We start from the raw sequence: 12,804 nt of genomic DNA, 5'->3' as shown, positions 1-12,804 counted from the left end.
TTGCAGTGAGCCGAGATCGCGCCAGTGCACTCCAGCCTGGGTGACAGACTCGTCTTAAAAAAAAAAAAAACAAACACCGAGTGGAATGTGAAAAAGTTCCGTGAAACTGCAAAAACCCTTTGGGAACAGAGGGTACCATGGGGCAGGAAGCCCACGGAAAATGCTAATTGGTCTTCTGGTTCTTGGTGAGATTGGGTGAGGGGCGCCCAAATGTTTGGCTGCATGAGAATCACCAAGTATGGGGACTGCATACTTAAGCAAATTCCCCACCCTAGACCTTCTGATTCAATAAGCATGTATTAACAAAATCACTGGGTAATCCTGATTTTGGCACCAGTATCATTTAGAAACATATTGTTAGGATAGAATAGTACCTGTTATAGACCAACCGGAGCAAAATAGCGAAACCTCGTCCCTATTAAAAAAAAAAAAAAAAAAGAGTAAAAAATTAACCAGGCGTGGTCGCAGGCGCCTGTAGTCCCAGCTACTTGGGAGGCTGAGGCACAAGAGTCGCTTGAACCCGGGAGGCGGAGGTTGCAGTGAGCCGAGATCGCGCCACTGAACTCCAGCCTGGGTGACAGAGTGAGACTCCGTCTGGAAAAAAAAAAAGAGAGAGAGAGAGAAAATTGATACATTTTATTTTTTTCATCAAAAGATGTAAAGTTTAGAAAGGAAAAACCCAAAATCTCATTAATTGCGTGAAATTTGATTATGAATATTTTAAAAGTTAGAAGAAACTACAGGATAAAAATTTTACCTTACTACAAAGCCTAGCAAGACTGATAGAAAATAGCATATGAAATAAATTTCATGTTTATAAAAGAGCTTCAAACAACTATAAATAAAATTTTTTAAGGTAGCATTTATAATAACACCAAAGCATATCAAGTAGTTGGAAATAAATCTAACAAAATGTAGGTGCTCGATAAATGTTTGTTGGATAGGATTGCTTAAACTGTTTCAGTGGTACAAAGCCTGTTACATCTGACTTAATTATGGCACAAATAAATTAGACTAGGTCTTAAAGGAAATACTTTGGAGATAGAAAAAATATAATGTAACCCTTTATGAAATGAAAATTTCTTTAAAAAGCTAATACTTAGTAGAACTTTCTTGTGTACTAGAGGCTGAGCTAAATGCTTTACATGCATAACCTCATTTAATCTTCCTAAGAATAATAGCCGGAATTTATTTAGTTCTTACTATGCTATGAGCTTTACATACATTATTTAATTCTCACAACAACCTCATGAGGCATATGTTATTTATCTCCATTTTATAGTTGAGGAAACTGAGCTTTAGAAAAATTTAATTTATTCAAGATCACACAATGTATTGCTAGGGCTACTATAATTACATACTACAGACAGGATAGCTGTCTGTAAACAATAAATTTATTTTGTCATAATTCTGGCGGCCAGAGGCCCAAGATAAAGGTCTTGACACGGTTGATTTCTTCTAAGGCCTGCCTCCCTCTCTCCTTGGCTTGCAGATGGATGCTGTCTTTCCTCGGTGTGCGTCAATGTCCTAATCTCCTTTATTTTTAATTTTTAAAATTAAAAATTAAATTTTTTTTTTTAGGCTCTTCCCATAACGCGCCACTGCACTCCAGCCTGGGTGACAAGAGTGAGACTCTGTCTCAAAAACAAAAACAAAAAAAACCTGGAAGAAACCAACAAATTTATTTTCATAATTAAAACCAAAACCTCTATAGATAAGTGGATGAAAGATATTAATAAACAGTTTGCATATGATAAATAAGTACATGGAAAAGATATTCAGGCTCACATAGTATGAAAAATGCAAATTAATTTTCGACAGGACAATTGGCCTACTCTCTTCATATTATAATAAGAAAAAAAAATTGTTAGGACTGTTCTAGAGTAAAGGAGACATTTGAAGCATAACAATCAAATGCAATGTTTGGATGTTGGTTTGAACAAACCAGCAATAAATGGAGGTATGTGGATATGGACTGAAAATTGGGTTATTTTAGGGAATTATTTATTAGATATTATAATGGTATTCTAGTTATGTTTAAAATAATTACTAGAATAATGATATTCTAGTTATGTTTAAAATAATGATATTCTATTTATGATTTTAAAATGTCCTTTAGGGCAGGTGTGGTGGCTCATGCCTGTAATCTCAGCACTCAGATCCTCAGGCAGGAGGATTGCTTGAGCCCAGGAGTTCAAGACCAGCCTGGGCAACATGGCGAAACCTGACTCTACAAGTACAAAAATTAGCTGGGTAATTTATCACTTGAGCCTGAGAGGTCAAGGCTGCCGTGAGCTGTGATCATGCCACTGTATTCTAGCCTGGGTGATAGAGTAAGACCCTTTCTCAAAAAGAGAGAGAAAAAAAAGTTCTTTTAAAAAAGCATGCTACAGTGTTTTCTGATAAGACATCAGGTTATCTAGAATTACTTTATTTTTACAGATGGAGTCTCACTTTGTTGCCCAGGCTGGAGTGCAGTGGTGTGATCTCAGCTCACCGCAACCTCTGCCTCCAGGTTTCAAGCAATTCCCCGCTTCAGCCTCCTGAGGTGCTGGGCCTACAGGCACCCGCCACCATGCCCAGCTAAGTTTTGTATTTTTAACAGAGACAGAGTTTTGCCATGTTAGCCAGGCTGGTCTCAAACTCCTGGGCTCAAGCGATTCACCCGCCTCAGCCTCCCAAAATGCTGGGATTACAGGCGTGAGCCACATTGCTCAGTCTAGAATTACTTTAAAATACTTCAACCAAATAAATCAAATGAAGCAAATAGGGCAAAATAAAGACAATTGTTAATTTCTAGCTAATGTGCATATAGATGTCCATTATATTCCTCTCTTTGCTTTTCTATATGGTTAAAATTGCTATAGTAGAAAGAAAAATATTAAGGAAAAAAATGACAAATTAGTCTGTTGTTCTAAAGAGAAAAGCCAACTGTGCAAATCAATTCCTAAGACTTTTGTAAAAATTTAAATATCTGTAGTTTAGATTAACATATCATAATGACAGGAAAATGGATTTATCAAGCTAAACATAAAAGCTGCATAACTTTTATGGGAAAGTCTTTTTTTTTCAAAAAATAAAATCTATCTGAAAAGCAGAAATTTATGATAACCAAATTTAAAAAAATAGGCCACCCCTTTTTTTTTCTTAAGCTCCCATGATTCGAAAACAAATAGGCCTTTTAAATAGAAAAGAACTCTTCCTAATGACTAGTTGTTTGGTTTTGTATCACATTAGACTAAGCAATTAGCATCCATATCTGAATAAAGAATAATTTAATTTGTACCTAAGATTATGGCCTGAAGTAATATATAAATATGTAGGATTTATTTTCTTTATTTGGGTTCCAAGAAGGTGTAGAAATAGGATCCAGTAACATTTCTGAAACCCTAGGAAAAATAGTCTGAGAATACATAAAATGTAATAAGGAGAAATAGCAGATCATGCAACTAGAAAGTATACTGGAGTCAATCACCGTTTACATGAGACGTGTCCCAGAATGCTTTTGCACAGCATTTTGAGGCAGATATTTTCATCACCACTCAGGTGAATAACTGCTGACAAGAGGGTGGTTATTTGCTGAGGAGGTCACCCTGCAGGAACCCAGCATTTGTTAGCACTCATTCTACCTGGAGTCCATTTGATTCCTATGTACCAACAAATATGACCATGACATGGACTTTATATCTCTCTTTAGGATGACTTCTCAATATCGGGGTTGAGAACTGTACCAAGGATTTTTAAAAATGTGATTAAATATGTAGAATATTATGTCTCTTATTATTGATAACAAAAGGAGTCCTTTTAATTGGGGATCAGCACTTTGACTAGCATAAGAAATTGTAGCAAATTGACGGGGCGTGGTGGCTCACGCCTGTAATCCCAGCACTTTGGGAGGCTGAGGTGGGCAGATCATGAGCTCAGGAGTTCGAGACCAACCTGGCCAACACAGTGAAACCCTGCCTCTACTAAAAATACAAAAATTGACTGGGCATGGGGCGGGCGCCTGTAGTTCCAGCTACTCAGGAGGCTGAGGCAGGAGAATTGCTTGAACCTGGGAGGTGGATGTTTCAGTGAGCTGAGATTGTGCCACTGTACTCCAGCCTAGGCGACAGAGCGAGACTCCATCTCAAAAAAAAAAAAAAAAAATTGTAGCAAATTAAATATACTATAAACTTTATTATCTTTATTGTCCTCTCAAATGAAATTAGCTCAGAAAAAGGGTATATACATATACATACATATATATACACACACGTAGACATATATACATATATATACACACACACACACATAGGTTTTCATCCACAGTTCCTGGCTCATAGCTTCCATAGATCAGATCTTGTTATAATATTGGGGTGCGTTAGGCCTTAGAAGCAGGCCTCAGGAAGCAGAATGTTTCTCTCTGAGCTTCTTTTGCCCTCCTTTCACCTGCTCAAGGCAGGACTTTAATCTTCCCCTGCATTTCTGATTGTGGGTCATAAGACCCTCATTTCAGAAAGGGTTCTGTCCCACACCCTGGAGGAAGGAATGCTGCACACAGAGGCCAAGAAGAATCCAAATAGATAGGCCTTGCTGGGTTTCCCCATTTGGCGTATTAGTGTTAAACCATATTGTTTTTGTTCAAGCACATTTCTACATGATGGTCAGTCATGCCTATCCAATACAATCTTCATAAAAGGCCCAAGAGGACAGGGTTCAGAGAGCTTCGGCATAGCTGAATGCATGGAAGCTTACAGGAAGGTGAAGAAGAGCTCATCCATGTGCCGGGAGGGTGGCACTCCTCAACTCCAGGGGACCAGAAGTGCCTGTGCTTGGGATATTTCTAGACCTCACCCTATGTTATCTCTCCATCTGGCTATTTATTTGTATCCTTTAAAGTATCCTTTATAATAAACAGGGAAATGTAAGTGCTGCCTTGAGTTCTGTGAGCTCCTCTAGCAAATTAATCAAACCCAAAGAGGGGCTGTGGAAACCCCAACTTGAAGCCAGTGGGTCAGAAGTTCTAGAAGCCTGGAATTGTGACTGTTAGGAAGGAGAGGGAGCCTTATGGGACTGAGCTTTCAACCTGTGGTTTCTGAGACAGTCTCTAGGTAGACAAAGGTTTCAGAATGGAATTGAATTGGAGGACACCCAGCTGGTGTCTGTTGCGGAACTGATTGCTTGCACACATTTGGTTGCAGAAGTCTTCTGTGTTGATTGTTGTTGTGGTATGAGAACAGAGGAAGAACAGTTTGTTTTTCCAGTATCACACAAAGAAACAAAGAGATATGTCTATTTTTATGGATAGTCATGCAAAAGTATGATTGGAAGACAAAACATATGATCTAATGGTAATAAACTGGAGAGGGTGAACTTAGCAAGGCCTGTTTGTTTAGTTTCTTCTTGGCATTCCTGTGTGACATTTCTTCCCTCCGGGTATAGGGTCAGACACCTGCCATATGAGAATCTCCAGGGAAGAAGGAAAGGAGAAGGTCAGAGAGTGACCTTCCTAAGTTGTATAGCCTGCTTCAAGGAAGAAAGGGTGAGGGAAATTCTAGTTTCTACGGCCTGCTTTAGTGGAGAAAGCAGGAAAGAAAGTCAGAGTGACTTTCCTGCTTCTGCTGTTTTCTCATTTTCCAAGGTACCATATTTTGGGGGTAGCATTTACTATGCCCCATCATTGACTAGGGTGACTTTAGAAATTGGATTTTTTTCCAGAGTGACAAAAACAAATTTTGGTTCTATTGTCTTCCTAAGTATACACAAATTTCTAAGACTTTGTGTCTTGTTTTTCTTCTCCTTTTCTTCTCTCTCTCTCTCTCTTTTTTTTTTTTAGGGAAATGCTCTCTTACCTAATCTCTCCATTTCTCCATTTGCCCCTGCCAGAGTGATCGACAGATTCTTGCTCAGATTGGAGGGTGTCCTAGGATGTGGAACTTTCAGTGCTAACACTGAAAAAATCTCCAGGCAAAGAATGAGTTGATCACCCTACTGTAGCAGACAGACTGATCCTTTAAAACGGAAGTTAGGGCTAAGCATGGTAGTTCAGGCCTGTAATCCCAGCACTTTGGGAGGTCAAGGTAGGAGGGTCACTTGGGTCCAGAAGTTCAAGAACAGCCTGGGCAACATTGGAGACCTTATCTCTACAAAAAATAAAAAAAATAGCCAGGCATGGTAGTGCACCTCTGTGGTCTCAGATACTCAGGAGGCTGAGGTGAGAGGATTGCTTGAACCCAGGGGGTCAAGGCTGCAGCAAGTCTTGATCGCATCATTGCACTCCAGTCTGGGCAACATGGTAAGACCCTATCTGAAAAACAAGATAAATTTAAAAATAAATAAATAAAATGAAAGTTAGATCATGTTAGATTTTTGTTCCAATGGCTCCCCATCTCAAATGCTGTGGCTTGACCAGGTTCTATATGATCTGTCTCTTACCCCAGTGCTTTGATTTCATCTACTACTATTTTTCCCTTTGCTCAGTCCTGTTAGGCACTCTGGCCTCTTTCCACTTTGTCTCAAACATACCAGTCCCCCTTCTCCCTACAGGCTTCTGTTCTCTCTACCTGGTCTACTCTTCTTCCAGCTAACGTGATCGATCCCTGGCTTCCTTCAGGTCTTTGTTCAAATGTCATCTTCTTAGTAGCAGTGGTGCCTTCCTTGATATAAATAATATCACTCCCACCATCACTTGTAACCTCTTACTCTGCTTTATTTTTTCCAGAGTGCTAATTACAACCTAACATATATTTGTTTAATTTTTAGGATATCTGACTCTCTCCACTAGACTGTAAGCTCCAAGTGAGCCAGGGCTTTGTGTATTTTGTTTACTGCTCTATAACCGATGCCTAGAACAGTACCTAGCTTTCAATGGTATTTGTTGAATGAGATACTAAATAAGACAGTGTGTCAAGGAGCAAGGGATGTGACTAAAAAAGAATGTGGGTTCTGAAGGAAAGGTGAGACTTTATTGAACTTCACTCTCTTGAGGATTTTTTTTTCTACCTTATTCAAAGAGGTGGATCTTGAGAGTTGTTTAGAAAAGAAATTCAGAATCAAAAAGATCAGTAATTGAAGGAAGCTAATAAGATTTTAAAAGCTTTGAAATTCCACAAGTATGGTTTATTATATTGCCTGATGTTATAAATAAATTTCCAAATTTATTTATTATTTATTTGCCAATTTCCCAAAAGTGATCAGCAAAGCTGTGGATTAGGAACACCATTTCAAGGAATTTGCATACACGTCTTCAGGAATAGCTAGGAAAGGGGATGTTGATGAGAGCCTTCTACTTTGCTACAACTTTCGGAGGAAAGGATACTCAAGAGATATTAATTTAAAATGGAGAGAGTTCTGAGACCTATTAAAAGGGGGAAAGTAGTAGCTCAGAGTTGGAGTAGGAGGTGTTGAACATGTAGAAGGCCCAGTCTCTGGAGTCCTAGGTTCAACTTGGGGGTAGGCATTCAATGTGGTATCCATTTAGCCTTTGAAACCTGTACTTTGCTGCCTTAGGGGGCTGGGGTCTCCTACTTTTCTCTTCTCCCCTCTAAATTGAAACCTATTCTTGGATCTCTGTCATTGTTTTGTGGAGAGGTACTGTTTTATTTTTTAAACACGAACACATTCTTCTTGTAAAACATTGCGGATATTCAAAATCAAAAAGCTCCTTCCTTAATTCCCTCAATCCTGCTCCTAGGAGTAACCTGTTAGCAGTTTGGTGTGTCTCTTTCCAGACTGTTTTCTTTTCATTCACTTGCAAAGATGTGCACATACAGAATTATTCCATTTTGCCTTTTTTGTGGGGAGGGGGGAAATGTTACAGAAATGTGAGCATATTACATGGTGTTATTCTTGGCTATTTTCATTTCACATGCATTGGAGATGTTTTCATGTCAGTATATGCAGATTTACTTCATTCTGTTTAACTACTGGGTAGTATCTCATACAATGGTTGTATCCTTTAAAAAATTTTGTGGGTATATAATAGGTGTATATATTTATGGGGTACATGAGATATTTATTTATTTTTTTATTTGAGACTGAGTCTCTCTGTCACCCAGGCTGGAGTGCAATGGCGCGATCTCAGCTCACTGCAACCTACGCCTCCCGGGTTCAAGTGATTCTCCTGCCTCAGCCTCCTGAGTAGCTGGGATTACAGGCATGTGCTACCACGCCTGGCTAATTTTTGTATATTTTAGTAGAGACAGGGTTTCACCATGTTGGTCATGCTGGTCTTGAACTCCTGACCTTGTGATCCACCCGCTTTGGTGTCCCAAAGTCCTGAGATGACAGGCGTGAGCCACCACGCCCGGCACATGAGATGTTTTAATATAGATGTGCAATGTGAAAGAAACACACCCTGGAGAATGGGGTACCATCCCCTGAAACCTTTATCCATGGACACTCTTTCAGTTATTTTAAAATGTACAATTAAGTCATTATTGACTATAGTCACCCTATTGTGCTATCCAATAGTAGGTTTTATTCATTTTTTTAAACGATTTTTTGTACCCATTAACCACCCCTACCACCAAGGAATAGTTGTATCATGATTTAATGATCTTCTTTGAATAGACATGGGTGTTTCTAACTGTTTTGCTGTCATAACCAGTGCTACAAGGAACATCCTTCCTTGAACATGCCCCTTTGAGCACAATATTTCTCCAGGGTGGATAACCAAATGTGAACTTGCAAAGGAGATGCTTAATTTTTAAGTACAGAAAAATGGCTGTTCTCAGTTCTTCATTTTGACTAAATTATAAATGAAATTTTTAAAGAGTGCTACCTTTCAGCAAAAGAAACTACTGTCAGAGTGAACAGGCAACCTACAGAATGGGAGAAAATTTTTGCAATCTACTCATCTGACAAAGAACTAATATCCAGAACCTACAAAGAACTCAAACAAATTTACAAGAAAAAAACAAACAACCCCATCAAAAAGTGGGCAAAGGATATGAACAGATACTTCTCAAAAGAAGACATTCATACAGCCAACAGACACATGAAAAAATGCTCATTATCACTGACCATCAGAGAAATGCAAATCAAAACCACAATGAGATACCATCTCACACCAGTTAGAATGGCAATCATTAAAAAGTCAAGAAACAACAGGTGCTGGAGAGGATGTGGAGAAATAGGAATACTTTTACACTGTTGATGGGATTGTAAACTAGTTCAACCATTGTGGAAAACAGTGTGGTGATTCCTCAAGGATCTAGAACTAGAAGTACCATATGACCCAGCCATCCCATTACTGGGTATATACCCAAAGGATTATAAGTCACGCTGCTATAAAGACACATGCACACATATGTTTATTGTGGCACTATTCACAATAGCAAAGACTTGGAATCAACCCAAATGTCCATCAGTGTCAGACTGGATTAAGAAAATGTGGCACATGTACACCATGGAATACTATGCAGCCGTAGAAAAGGATGAGTTCATGTCCTTTGTAGGGACATGGATGCAGCTGGAAACCATCATTCTCAGCAAACTATCGCAAGAATAGAAAACCAAACACTGCATGTTCTCACTCATAGGTGGGAATTGAACAATGAGATTACTTGGGCACGGGAAGGGGAACATCACACACCAGGGCCTATTGTGGGGAGGGGGATGGGGGGAGGGATGGCATTGGGACTTATACCTGATGTAAATGACGAGTTGATGGGTGCTGATGAGTTGATGGGTGCAGCACACCAATGTGGCACATGTATACATATGTAACAATCCTGCATGTTGTGCACATGTACCCTAGAACTTAAAGTATATATAAAAAAAAGAGTGCTACCTTTTCCAAGAGTTTACTCACTGCAGCAGTGATAACATCTCTTTTTTCCTTTTTTAAAATTTATTTTTTATTTCAATAGGTTTTTAGGGAGCAGGTGGTATTTGGTTACATGAATAAGTTCTTTAGTGGTGATTTCTGAGATTTTAGTGCACCCATCACCCGAGCAGTGTATACTGTACTCAGTGTGTAGTCTTTTATCCCTCACCCCCACCACCCTTTCAGTGATAACATCCTTAAACGATAGCCATTCAGTCCGTGTTCTCCAAAGGGTGAGCCTCAAATCTACCAGAAGTACCTGAGGGTGCTTATTAAAATACATATTCCTGAGTCCCACCCACTGATTTAGAATCTCTGAAGGTATGTCCCAGGAATCTACTTTTTTTTTTTTTTGAGATAGGGTCTCATTCTGTTGCCCAGGCTGGAGTGCAGTGGCGTAAACACAGCTCACTACAACCTCTACCTTCTGGGCTCATGCTCTCTCCCATCTCAGCCTACCTTAGTAGCTGGGACTACAGAAGCATCACCACTCTTGGCAATTTTTTATTTTTATTTTTTGTAGAGACAGTTGTTTTACCATGCTGTCCAGGCTGCTCTCAAACTCTTGGGCTCAAGTGATCCTTCTGCCTCCATCTACCAAGTGTTGGGATTACAGATGTAACCTATTGCGCCTGGCCCCAGGAATCTATCTACTTTTAAACAATTTCAAAGTTATTTTACAGAGCACAAATTTTTGATGTTACCAGCTGAAGAGAATTTCATAATGGATTGTTATGAGTATTAAAACCTGGAATACAGAATATCATAAAGAGATGATAGATATTTAATGGGAATTTGAAAATAATATTGTACTTTCTAAGGTTTTCTGAAATCATACAATAGGAGGCAGTGTAATGTGGTGGTTGAGTTTGGGCTCTCAAGTTGGATGGCTGCTGTCTCAGTTTGTTTTCTGTTGCTTATAACAGAATACCTGAAACTGGGTCACTTAATTATTAGTTTGTTTGTTTTTTAATTAATTTTTTGGAGACAAAGTCTTGCTCTGTCTCCCAGGCTGGAGTATAGTGGCGCAATCTTGGCTCACTGCAACCTATACCTCCTGGTTCAAGCGATTCTACTGCCTCAGCCTCCCAAGTAGCTGGGATTACAGGTGTGCACCACCATGCCTGGCTAATTTTTCTGTATTTTTAGTAGAGATGGGGTTTCACCATGTTGGCCAAACTGGTCTCGAACTCCTGGCTTCAAGAGATCTGACCGCTTCGGCCTCCAAAAGTGCTGGGATTACAGGTGTGAGCCATCGCACCAGGCCTGGGTTATTTATTTATTTATTTAGTTTTTGAGACAGGGCCTCACTCTGTCACTCAGGCTGGAGTGCCGTGGCACAGTCTTGGTTCACTACAACCTCCGCTTCCCAGGTTCAAGTGATCGATCCTCCCACCTCAGCTTCCCGAGTAACTGGGACTACAAGTCCATACCACCATACCCAGCTAATTTTTGTATTTTTAGTAGAGACAGGGTTTTGCCATGCTGGTTAGGCTGTGGGTAATTTATTTTAAAAAAGAAATTTATTTTTTGCAGTTATGGATGCTGTGAAGTCCAAGGTTAAGGGACTGCCTCTGGGTTGCATCTGAACTTCTCGCTGGAGGGGACTCCCTGTGATGTTCCAAGGCATGGCAGGAAATCACATGGCCAGGAGGCTGAGACTGCTAACATGCTATCCTTAAGTCTCTTTTCCTTTTCTTTAAAGCCACTAGTTCCCCTCCCATGATAACCTATTAATCCATGAATAGATTAATTTATTCATGAGGGCAGAGCCCTCATAATCCAGTCACCTTTTGAAGGCCCCGCTTCTAATGAGGATTAAGTTTCAGCCACTTTAGGGATTAAATTTCAACGTGAACTTTGAAGGGGACATTCAAACCATAATAACTGAGATCTGAATCCTGACTTTACCACTTGCTAAACAGACAAATTTCTTAATCTCTATAACTCTGTTTCCTTTTTTTTTTTTTTTTGGTAAAATAGTTATAATGAAAGTGCTTACATTCTTGGGTTAATATGAAGATTAAACAACGTAATGAATATAAAGTGCTTAGCATCATTCCTGGTTTATAGTAAACATTCAAGAAACGTTTTGACTCTAGAGGTTACAATAAATCAATTATGAAACAACAAAGTAGCATTTGATGCTAAATGTTGGGAAATTTGGGGCAGGTAAACTCTAAAGTCGATAGGAATAGGTAATTTCTAGTAAGGTGGAAGCAGGGTGGATAGGATGAAATGATTAAAAAATGAGAACTACTATGAGTTAGAGTTGTATCATTTCTTCATATACCTTTAATTTTTATACTTCAAATATTTGCACATTACATGTATATTTGTATATATAACATATATTTGTATATGTATTCCCTATTATATATTATATTAGTATTTATTAAGAATAATGATGAATATTGTGCCAGGGAGTCCTCTAATTATGGCTTAAAAAGACATCTTTCAGCTTGGGGCAACGTGGCGAAACCCCGTCTCTACAAAAAATACAAAAATTAGCTGGGTGTGGTGGTGCATGCCTGTAGTCCCAGCTACTTAGTGGGGTACTGAGGCAGGAGGATCACTTGAACCCGAGAGGTCAAGGCTGCAGTGAGTCGAGATTGCACCACTGCACTCCAGCCTGGGACACAAAGTGAGACCCTGTTTCAAAAAAAAAAAATTTTTTTTAACAGACTAAGAACCTATACTTTAACTGAAGGGCAATGTGAGGAGTCAAAATAATTGATTAATCAATTATTTTGTCTTTTTATGTCTTCAGCACTGAAAGTCATTGTTTTGGTCTGGAGATGTGTAAAACGTACACTTTGCTCTCTAGTTGTTTATAGCCTACTTGGGAAGATAAACCTAACAAGAAATATGTAATAACAATAATAACAGCTAACATTGTTGAGTACTGTGTACCGGGCATTGTACTGAGTACATTATATAAATTATTTTACTTAATCCTCACAACAATCAGAGTAGGCAGATTTCATCTTTTT

Source organism: Macaca mulatta, chromosome 7 (assembly GCF_049350105.2).
Source record: "Macaca mulatta isolate MMU2019108-1 chromosome 7, T2T-MMU8v2.0, whole genome shotgun sequence".
Classification (NCBI taxonomy): Eukaryota; Metazoa; Chordata; class Mammalia; order Primates; family Cercopithecidae; genus Macaca; species Macaca mulatta.
The sequence above is the reverse complement of the archived record's forward strand: the minus strand, read 5'-3'. Positions refer to the sequence as shown.